The sequence below is a fragment of the Arachis ipaensis genome, chromosome B1 (assembly GCF_059453495.1).
Source record: "Arachis ipaensis isolate K30076 ecotype BB chromosome B1, ASM5945349v1, whole genome shotgun sequence".
Lineage (NCBI taxonomy): Eukaryota > Viridiplantae > Streptophyta > Magnoliopsida > Fabales > Fabaceae > Arachis > Arachis ipaensis.
The window spans coordinates 54,830,855-54,842,148 of record NC_142436.1 but is presented as its reverse complement, the minus strand read 5'-3'; the positions used below and the strand labels follow the sequence as shown (position 1 = coordinate 54,842,148).

Here is an 11,294-nt window from a genome sequence, read left to right as displayed (position 1 = left end):
AGGGTCTTCCAAGGATGATGAATTCATCCTCATTCTTCCCAGTATCCAGGACTATGAAATCAGCAGGGATGTAAAGGCCTTCAACCTTTACTAACACGTCCTCTACTTGTCCATAAGCCTGTTTTCTTGAATTGTCTGCCATCTCTAATGAGATTTTAGCAGCTTGCACCCCATAGATTCCCAGTTTCTCTATTACAGAGAGGGGCATGAGGTTTATCCCTGAACCAAGGTCACACAGAGCCTTTTCAAAGATCATGTTGCCTATGGTACAAGGTATTATGAACTTTCCAGGATCCTGTTTCTTCTGAGGCAATGTCAGTTGATCCAGATCACTTAGTTCATTGGTGAACAAGGGAGGTTCATCTTCCCAAGTCTCATTACCAAATAAATTGGCATTCAGCTTCATGATTGCACCAAGGAACTTGGCAACTTGCTCTTCAGTAACATCTTCATTCTCTTCAGAAGAAGAGTACTCATCAGAGCTCATGAAGGGCATAAGGAGGTTTAATGGAATCTCTATGGTCTCTAGATGAGCCTTAGATTCCTTTGGTTCCTCAGAGGGAAGCTCCTTATTGATCACTGGACGTCCCAGGAGGTCTTCCTCCTTGGGATTCACGTCCTCTCCTTCCCTTATAGGTTCGGCCATGGTGATCAATTCAATGGCCTTGCACTCTCCTTTTGGATTTTCTTCTGTATTGCTTGGGAGAGTACTAGGAGGGATTTCAGTGATCCTTTTACTCAGCTGGCCCACTTGTGCTTCCAAATTTCTAATGGAGGACCTTGTTTCATTCATGAAACTCACAGTGGCCTTAGATAGATCAGAGACTAAGTTTGCTAAATTAGAAGTATTTTGTTCAGAGTTCTCTGTCTGTTGCTGAGTGGATGATGGAAAAGGTTTACTGTTGTTAAACCTATTTCTTCCACCATTATTAAATCCTTGTTGAGGCCTTTGTTGATCCTTCCATGAGAAATTTGGATGATTTCTCCATGATGAGTTATAGGTGTTTCCATAAGGTTCACCTAAGTAACTTACCTCTGCTATTGCAGGGTTCTCAGGATCATAGGCCTCTTCTTCAGAAGGTGCCTCTTGAGTACTGTTGGATGCAGCTTGCATTCCATTCAGACTCTGAGAAATCATATTGACTTGCTGAGTCAATATTTTATTCTGAGCCAATATGGCATTCAGAGTATCAATTTCAAGAACTCCCTTCTTCATAGGTGTCCTATTATTCACAGGATTCCTCTCAGAAGTGTACATAAACTGGTTATTAGCAACCATGTCAATGAGTTCTTGAGCTTCTGCAGGCGTTTTCTTTAGGTGAATGGATCCACCTTCAGAGGTATCCAATGACATTTTAGCTAATTCAGACAGACCATCATAGAATATGTCCAGTATGGTCCATTCTGAAAGTATGTCAGAAGGACACTTTTTGGTCAGTCCTTTGTATCTCTCCCAAGCTTCATAGAGGGATTCACCTTCTTTCTGTTTGAAGGTTTGAACATCCACTCTAAGGTTACTCAGCTTTTGAGGAGGAAAGAACTTCGCTAAGAAAGCCGTGACCAGCTTGTCCCAAGAGTTCAGGCTATCTCTGGGTTGAGAGTCCAACCACACTCTAGCTCTGTCTCTTAAAGCAAAAGGAAAAAGCATGAGCCTGTAGACTTCAGGATCTACTCCATTAGTCTTAACAGTATCACATATCTGCAAGAATTCAGTTAAGAACTGAAAAGGATCTTCAGATGGAAGTCCATGAAACTTGCAGTTCTGCTGCATCAGAGAAACTAATTGAGGTTTCAGCTCAAAGTTGTTTGCTCCAATGGCAGGAATGGAGATGCTTCTTCCATGTAAATTAGAATTTGGTGCAGTAAAGTCACCAAGCATTCTCCTTGCATTATTGTTGTTGGGTTCGGCTGCCATCTCCTTTACTTGTTCGAAATTTTCAATAAGGTTGTCTCTGGATTGTTGTAATTTAGCTTCTCTTAGTTTCCTCTTCAGAGTCCTTTCAGGTTCTGGATCAGCGTCAACAAGAATGCCTTTTTCCTTGTTCCTACTCATAAGAAAGAGAAGAGAACAAGAAAAGAAGAGGAATCCTCTATGTCACAGTAAAGAGGTTCCTTATTGTTAGTAGAAGAAGAAAGGGAATAGGGGTGAAGAAGAATGAAGAATCCAAACACAAGGGTAAGGATAGGAGCAATGATGTGAGATAAAAAGAAGTGTTAGTAGATGAATAAATAATTAGAAGGAGATGAGGGAGAAGGATTTTTGAAAATTAGTTTTGAAAAAGGGTTAGTGATTTTTTGAAAATAGTTTTTGAAAAAGGTTAGTAGTTTTCGAAAATTAAAATCAAAAATTAAAATAATTAGTTAATTAAAAAGAAATTTTGAAAAAGAGGGAAGATATTTTTGAAAATTAGAGAGAGAGAGAGTTAGTTAGGTGGTTTTGAAAAAGATAAGAAACAAACAAAAAGTTAGTTAGTTAGTTGAAACAAATTTGAAAATCAATTTTGAAAAGATAAGAAGTTAGGAAGTTAGAAAAGATATTTTGAAATCAAATTTTTGAAAAAGATAAGATAATAATATATTTTTGAAAAGATATGATTGAAATTAGTTTTGAAAAAGATTTGATTTTTAAAATCACAATTAATGACTTGATTCACAAGAAATCACAAGATATGATTCTAGAATTTAAAGTTTGAATCTTTCTTAACAAGCAAGTAACAAACTTGAAATTTTTGAATCAAAACATTAATTGGTGATGTTATTTTCGAAAATTATGATATAAAATTAAGAAAAAGATTTTTGAAAAATATTTTTAAAATTTTCAAAAATAACTAAGAAAAATGAAAAAGATTTGATTTTTTGAAAAAGATTTTGAAAAAGATAAGATTTTTAAATTGAAAATTTGATTTGACTCATAAAAACAACTAGATTTTAAAATTTTTTGAAAAAGTCAACTCAAATTTTCGAATTTATGAGAAGAAAAAGGAGAAGATATTTTTTTGATTTTTGAATTTTCAATGATGAGAGAGAAAATTTTAAAACATCATTTTCATGTTTTTCTCTTTTCTTTTTGGATCAAAAGAAGGAATGCATGCAAGAACTCTATGATGTCAAGATGAACACCAAGAACACTTTGAAGATCATGATGAACATCAAGAACTTATTTTTGAAAATTTTATATGCAAAGAAAACATGCAAGACACCAAACTTAGAAATCTTTCATGTTTAGACTCTATGAATGCAAAAATGCACATGAAAAATAAGAAAAGACACAAAACAAGAAAACATCAAGATCAAACAAGAAGACTTACCAAGAACAACTTGAAGATCATGAAGAACACTATGAATGCATGAATTTTTCGAAAAAAATGCAAGATGAATATGCAATTGACACCAAACTTACAACTTGACTTAAGACTCAAACAAGAAACATGAAATATTTTTTTATTTTTATGATTTTATGATTTTTTTTGTATTTTTTTTTAATTTTTTTTTCGAAAATCATTTTGAAAAAGAAAAATAAGGATTCCAAAAATTTTTAATATGAATTACAGGAATCTTATGCTCTTTAAACTAAAGCTCCAATCAAAGGGTCAGGCATGGCTTAATAGCCAGCCAAGCTTTAGTATGTAACTCAGACATGACACGCCTGACATTCCCTATCCAGAAGAATTAGACATGGCTTTACAGCCAGCCAGGCTTCAACATGCTTCATGAAACACTAGAATTCATTCTTAAAAATTCTGAAGAAAAATATATTTTTGAAAACATTTTTATTTTAAAATTTTTTTGAAAACAAAGGAGAAATTTTTGAAAGATTTTTGAAATTTTTTTGAAAATAAAACAAAAAGAAGATTACCTAATCTGAGTAACAAGATGAACCGTCAGTTGTCCAAACTCGAACAATCCCTGGCAACGGCGCCAAAAACTTGGTGCACGAAATTGTGATCTCAGGCAACGGCACCAGAAACTCTGTACGCATGTCTTAATAAATCGTTTTTCATTCACAACTTCGATACAACTAACCAGCAAGTGCACTGGGTCATCCAAGTAATAAACCTTACGTGAGTAAGGGTCGATCCCACGGAGATTGTTGGTATGAAGCAAGCTATGGTCACCTTGTAAATCTCAGTTAGGCAGATATAAAATAGTTATGGAGTTTTCGAACATAAATAATAAGTAAGGATAGAAATACTTATGTAAATCATTGGTGAGAATTTCAGATAAGCGCATAGAGATGCTTTCGTTCCTCTGAACCTCTGCTTTCCTGCTGTCTTCATCCAATCAATCCTACTCCTTTCCATGGCTGGCTTTATGTAAGGGCATCACCGTTGTCAATGGCTACATCCCATCCTCTTGTGAAAATGGTCCAAATGCTCTGTCACAGCACGGCTAATCATCTGAGGTTCTCGATCATACTACGCCCAACACTCGCGAGTTTGAAGTTTGTCACAGTCATTCAATCCCAGAGTCCTACTCGGAATACCACAGATAAGGTTTAGACTTTTCGGACTCTCATGAATGCCGCCATCAATCTAGCTTACACCACGAAGATTCTGATTAAAAGATCCAAGAGATACTCATTCAATCTAAGGTAGAACGGAAGTGGTTGTCAGCCACGCGTTCATAGGGAATGATGATGATTGTCACGTTCATCACATTCAGGTTGAAGTGCGAATGATTATCTTAGAAGCGGAATAAGTTGAATTGAATAGAAAAATAGTAGTATTTTGCATTAATCTTTGAGGAACAGCAGAGCTCCACACCTTAATCTATGGAGTGTAGAAACTCTACCGTATGAAAATACATAAGTGAAAGGTCCAGGCATGGCCGAATGGCCAGCCCCCAAAACGAGATCACAGGATCAAAAATACAATCCAGGATGATCCGAAGATGTCTAATACAATAGTAAAAAGTCCTATTTATACTAAACTAGTTACTAGGGTTTACAGAAGTAAGTAATTGATGCATAAATCCACTTCCGGGGCCCACTTGGTGTGTGCTTGGGCTGAGCTTGAATGTTACACGTGCAGAGGCTCTTTCTGGAGTTGAATGCCAGGTTGTAACGTATTTCTAGCGTTCAACTCTGGTTTGTGACTTGTTTCTGGCGTTTAACTCCAAACAGCAGCGTAGAACTAGCGTTCAACGCCCTTTTACGTCATCTAAACTCGGTCAAAGTATGAACTATTATACATTGCTGGAAAGCCCTAAATGTCTACTTTCCAACGCAATTAGAAGCGCGCCATTTTGAGTTTTGTAGCTCCAGAAAATCCACTTTGAGTGCAGGGAGGTCAGAATCCAACAGCATCAGCAGTCCTTCTTCTACCTCTGAATCTGATTTTTGCTCAAGTCCCTCAATTTCGGCCAGAAAATAACTGAAATCACAGAAAAACACACAAATTCATAGTAAAGTCCAGAAATGTGAATTTAACATAAAAACTAATGAAAACATCCCTAAAAGTAACTAGATCCTACTAAAAATATACTAAAAACAATGCCAAAAAGCATATAAATTATCCGCTCATCAACCAGCAAACGGTAAAGAAAATAACGAAAAGTAAACGCCGACAAGGCGGGAAACAAATTCAAATAGTCTAACAAGGTTTCAAGGAAAGATTACAAGTCACAAAAGTACACAAGTTATAAAAGTACACAACTCACTTCTTGGGTATATCAACAATTTTGCCATCCTTAATGGTCTTGAAAACGCCAACTGCGGAGGTGTCAAAATCGGGAGCCAGGAGCTTTACTTGTGCCTTTAGAACCTCCTCGGTCATCAAGATAGAATTTTTTCCCTGCTTAACGGTGTCCTTATACTTCTCCTTGAATTCAGCAGCTTCATCCTGAGAAATCTTGGCCAAAGAGAGAGCCTCATCACGCTCCTTCTCTAACGCGACCACCCGACCCTGAGCAGCATTAAGTTGACTTTCCAAAGTGAGCTCCTGCTTGGTGAGACACGCCATGGAAGCATCAGAAGTTTTCACCTTTTCCTCAGCAGTCTTGACTCCCTCCTTAGCGACCTTAACCTTTGCCTCGGCCGCTTTGGTCCCCTCCTCGGCAGCAAGTAACTACTCTCGAAGTAGTTTTACTTCATCCCTATACTTAGAGTTAGCCTTGACAGAAGACTCAAGCTTTGTTTCCAAAGTTTGCGCTCCCGCCAAGGCGGATTCCGCTTTCCTAGGTATCGCGGCCCCCTGGAGCAAGCAACGGTACATCCACCTCGCCTGCGAAGCAAGGTCCCCGCCGTAGAAGAAGTCCTCCATGCCGGGAAGCAACTGAGAATCGATAAAGTTCCCGGCATCAAAGTTCTTCTCCATAACGGTAAGAACCCCCTCCGGGCTGGAAGACGGTCTCTTTTGCCTTGGCTCCTCAATTATCTCGAATTTGGGACTAGTAGGTAATTTCCTTTTCTTTGGACTGTCACCTTCCTCCACAGCCCCGTCAGGTTGTGAACCCGAGCCATCCCCCGCCTCCAGGCGAGGAACCGAATAGGCATTGGCCCCAGGCCCCTCCTCCTGGGCGGACTGGGACTGGACCTCTGGATCAGCAACATCCTTAGCCGGGGTTTCCTAAGCAGGAGTAGCAGAATCGTTATCACTACCGGCCAAGAAGGTGTTGTACAAACCCTCAAGCCCAGTCACCTTGGCAGACATTAACACTGCAGAGAAACTAACCGTCAAATGGGAGAGATAAAACAAAACAACATACAAGCAAAAACAAATCACTAAGTAAGCTAAACAACTACTCACATATATAATTTCTGGCCATATCCCGGTTACCCATGAGAAGATGAGGATTAACAAGGTTTTTCCCGAAAACAGCTAACAAGACGTCGGCAACCATCTTGGCCGGGCGGACTTTGAAGTACTTGTCCTTAAAGCCATGATAGGAATCATCGAACACGCCAAAGATTTTCTGGCCTTGGGCCACCCGGAAGGACATATAACCTTTTTTAGCTTTCCTATGTTTGGAGGGGTTTATAAGAGTAAAAAGGAAAAGAAATACTTCTACAGAGACTGGCAGCTCCAGGTACTCGCACACCATCTCGAAACAGCAAATGGAAGCCCAACTGTTCGGATGCAGTTGGGACGGCGCTACGTCACAATGATTGAGCAACGCCATCTGAAAAGGGGAGAAGGGAAGGCAAACTTCTAGGCGAGTGAACATGGCTTTATACAACCACATCCAATCGGGGACCTGGGGAGAGTGCAGATTTAATTCATATATGCACTCGTTATCGGCAGGGACGAAGGCTGTGTAATTAGCTTCCTCATCGGTTCCTCCACAAAGGTAGTCGGCCCGTCAGAACTCGTCAAGTTCCTCCAGGGACATTTGGTTTGGGGTCTCCTTTACGTCCGACGTCACCCAAGTGTACCGGTCATACGGAGCCGGCCTCACGACCCTTACGACATGACGTTGATCTATACCTACAGTGGGGGCACCACTCAAAATCAGTCTAAGGCCGGGAGGTCAAAAGTGCTACTAGAAAGCTACGACACTACCAGAAAACTACAGATTGCCTATCCATCAGTTATAATACTTGAAATAAGATGGCCAAAAAAAAAAATCCTAAAATGGTAACCCCCTACAGTACCTACGTAATGCTAAAACACAAGTAAATACGCAGTTCACATCAAGCAGTTCATACCAAACGCGCATGCAAAGCCAAAAATAAACACCAATACTAAGAAAAAAGACAGGAAGCTTACCAGGATAAGGATGATAATGGAAAGGGATCGAAGAACTGATAAGAATCTGGATGAAGCAGGGGTTGGCAATGGAGATTTTCGCAAGAGAGAGGAGAAAGCAAAGAAAATACAGTGGAACTGAGGCGAAACCAAATAAAAACTGCAAAGGAAACCAACCTTGAGAAGTACGAAAGGCAGGGGTATGATGGTCTTTTCTCGCAGGGTTTTGAATTGCCATTAAGAGCATTAAATGCTCGGTGCGATAAACGAGGCGACAAAGGACGCGCCCCAACAACGAACAGATCTGCGCACGCTTAGAAGGCGCGTCCTCCCCACGAGGGACTGGCAAAACGATGACCTGGCAAAAGGGGATAGGGAACGCGCCACCCACGGCGCTCACGTCTGCAGCTGGTGCGTTGGGGGCACTGCTACGGCCCAGTCCAGCTGAGCAGAGTTACCGCCCGGCCCGCAACTAACCGGCCTGCACGGTCGGGTTGACGCACCCAATCCGCCCGATCCAGGACCCGAACACGCATCCTGATCGACAGTTGCTTGACAGCTGTGGAAAGCGAAGCTTCCTGGAAGGTGGCCTCCCCTAGTGGGGCCCACCCTACTGACAGGGTATATAAGGGGAGGGTCCTACCCCTCCCCCCACAGTATGTCATCACAACTTTTCTCCCTTACCACCTGCACACCATACTGACTTGGGCGTCGGAGTGTCTTTGCAGGTGATACCTCCCTCAACTCATCAAGTGCTCGGGAAGTCGGCAGCTCTTGCTAATTGTCCCAGGATCCAGACCCAGGCAGGGACCCATCTTCACACCCAATCGACAACTCAAACCGTCCGGTAATCCGACCTACCGAACAAAAATTATTAAACATAAATAATATTATGACAAACTCACAAATCAAATTTGCAAAATACATTTTGTTGCAAACGTTTAATTAAGTCATTCAACTTTCTTCAAAATATCCGTTCCGTTAAAGACCTTTTTAACCGGAATTTCTAGTAGCTAGAATGTGACTTACAATCTTTCTATTCTATTATATAAAAATCAATTAAAATAAGATAATTTTTTACTTATTCAAGTTGAGTGCAATAAATACAAATTAATTTTGTTAGATAATCATAATTGTCTGGTCTACTATATATAGATGGCCACACAAAATTATAAGAATCGTGATTTTTATCGCTCTTGCTATTTCAACTCTTCTTTTTATCTTCTTTTTTTTCTTTATGTATAATTTCTTTTATGTATAAATGTACCCAAAATGAGAAGGCAACTACTCCAATGAAGATGCCAAAAACATCTTCTCATGATGATCTTTGTTTAAAAAGTGTAACTTATTAAAAAGTGTAACTTATTTGTTTGGCCACACTTTAAATAAAAATAACACTTTTATAACATATAAAAATCTAGCCCTACAATTTATCATCCAATGATTAAAATGAAGTATCTTTACATGATGACAACTATGAAATCTTCATTGGAGTAGCCACCAAATGAGAAAGTATGGATGAGTATTTTATTGATTGTTTGTTTGATGAATATATCTCAATTTAGGCATTCTACTACTGTGGATGGAAATTGATCGGTAGCAATTCAAAGTGGTCAATGTATTTTTTTATAGTATTAGATAGAAAAATATTTGTTAAAATGAATATATCCATTGTAATGAATTTTTTTTCAATTGTTATATTTTTATGTCAGTCGTGTAAATTCTTTGAAGACACAAGATAATAAAATAGGTTGATTTTAATATCATTAGAAGCTAAATTTAATGGTTCAAATAAGCACCACTAATTATGTTAAAAAAATAATTTTGTAATAATAATATGATTTACATATTATTTTTTCAAATAAATTCATTTTAAAATGTAAAAATTAGACTCAATTACGCTAAAATTTTAAAGGTAATATAGAATTTGACAACAAAATTAACATTTATTAAGGAAATAAATTTATTTATGGTTATTTCCTAATTATAAATAATAACAAGACTTATGAAAAAATATTAATGTCATCATTCTTATTAATTAAATCATAATATTAGGTAGTTGGTAGTTTCATAGGTGAAAATTATTAAGTAATTACGTAAAAATTAGCAACGAACAAGCAATAAGGATTCAGAAAAAATCTATTATATAATACCAATTTCATAATTAAAATATGTCATATATCATATTCTCATATATTGTATTTATTATCTATTCTATTACATAAAAATCAGGTTTTTGTACTTAATGATGGAGTTGACGTGACATGCTTATTAGAGTGTTTAGTGATTTATTTCTTTTAACTCGTTAAATACAATTTATTATGATAAATTAACTATATCAACTAATTGATTTAATTAGATATCTAAATATCACATAATTTATTATAATTTATATCAATTTAAGTTGGTAGTTTTTTTAATTTATTTTTTTAACGTTTTGTTAGTATTTTGTAATTTATTTTTTAATTTATTAAACTAAATTAATTATACTAATTATCTGTATTAATTAATTTATTAGATTAATTAATTAATCATTAAAATAATAAATCTATGAATAAAATAGGTTCTCGAGATATTTTTTACTAATAATTAAATCAAATCAAATCATATATATTGAGCTAAATTTAAATCATGTGAATTAAGGACTAAACTAAATTTTGGGGTGACTTTGGTTTATCAACGTAAATTAACCTAATATGTGATATTAGTTATTGTTATATATATGAAAAATGTGACTTATTTATGCATTGTTTGAATTAGAAGAATTTGTAGAAAAATAAATGCTAGAGAAGAAAATAGATGAAAAAATTAATTTTTTATTGTTTGGATCAACAAAGAAATTAAATGAAAAACATAAGAGTTTATGTGGAGCTCATGTAAAATTTTTCTCTTTAAATTTGCGAAGAAAACTGATATAAAAGTGCAAACATGGGTAAAAATACAGAATTACCATTTGAATTATAATTTATATATAATATATAAAAACATTAATATAATTTTACTCTACTATAATTTTTTCTCTTCTTACTTTTTCTTCCATCTAAGCAAAAGAAAATTTTTTCTCTATTTTTTTTCATTCAATTTTTCTTCATCTAAACAACACACAAAAAAACATACTTTTCTTTCTATTATTTCCTCTTATTTTCCATCTTATATCCAAACAATAGCTTAGTGTTTATCCATTTATCTTCTATTAATATTCTTATAACAAGGATACATGTGACTTTATAAAAATGATATAACCTAAACTTTAATTATATGAGAATTTATTGAGTGGCTAGAATAGCTTCATGTTATGAACCAATGAATGCTAGCAATAGGGATGATCACAAAAACAGCCGAAACGGGTATTTGTAGGGATTACTCACGTTTTCGGGTTAGATGGGGACTCGTGAAATCCTCACTACCTGCCATGCGAAAATGAATGAAGACTAGGGGTGGCAAATAGACCGAAACCCATCAGGCTGTCCCATATAACCTGCCAAAAAAGGCGGGTTGGGCTGGAAATTTGAGACCGTCAGACTTAAAAATCCCGCCTACCCCCGCACTGCCTAATCCATGAGTTTTGCCGGGACGGGGTGGAGCGGTACAGGCATCCCTGCTGGGCCA

General features: G+C 36.9%; 1 non-coding gene across 1 annotated transcript; it reads left to right on the top strand.

Annotated features, from left to right (window-relative positions):
* Window positions 1-1,409: 1,409 nt before the first annotated feature.
* Window positions 1,410-1,516, top strand: LOC148576622 (small nucleolar RNA R71). The gene has a single exon (XR_015904719.1). It is a non-coding gene; the product is annotated as a small nucleolar RNA R71 (small nucleolar RNA).
* The last annotated feature ends 9,778 nt before the right edge of the window (window positions 1,517-11,294 follow it).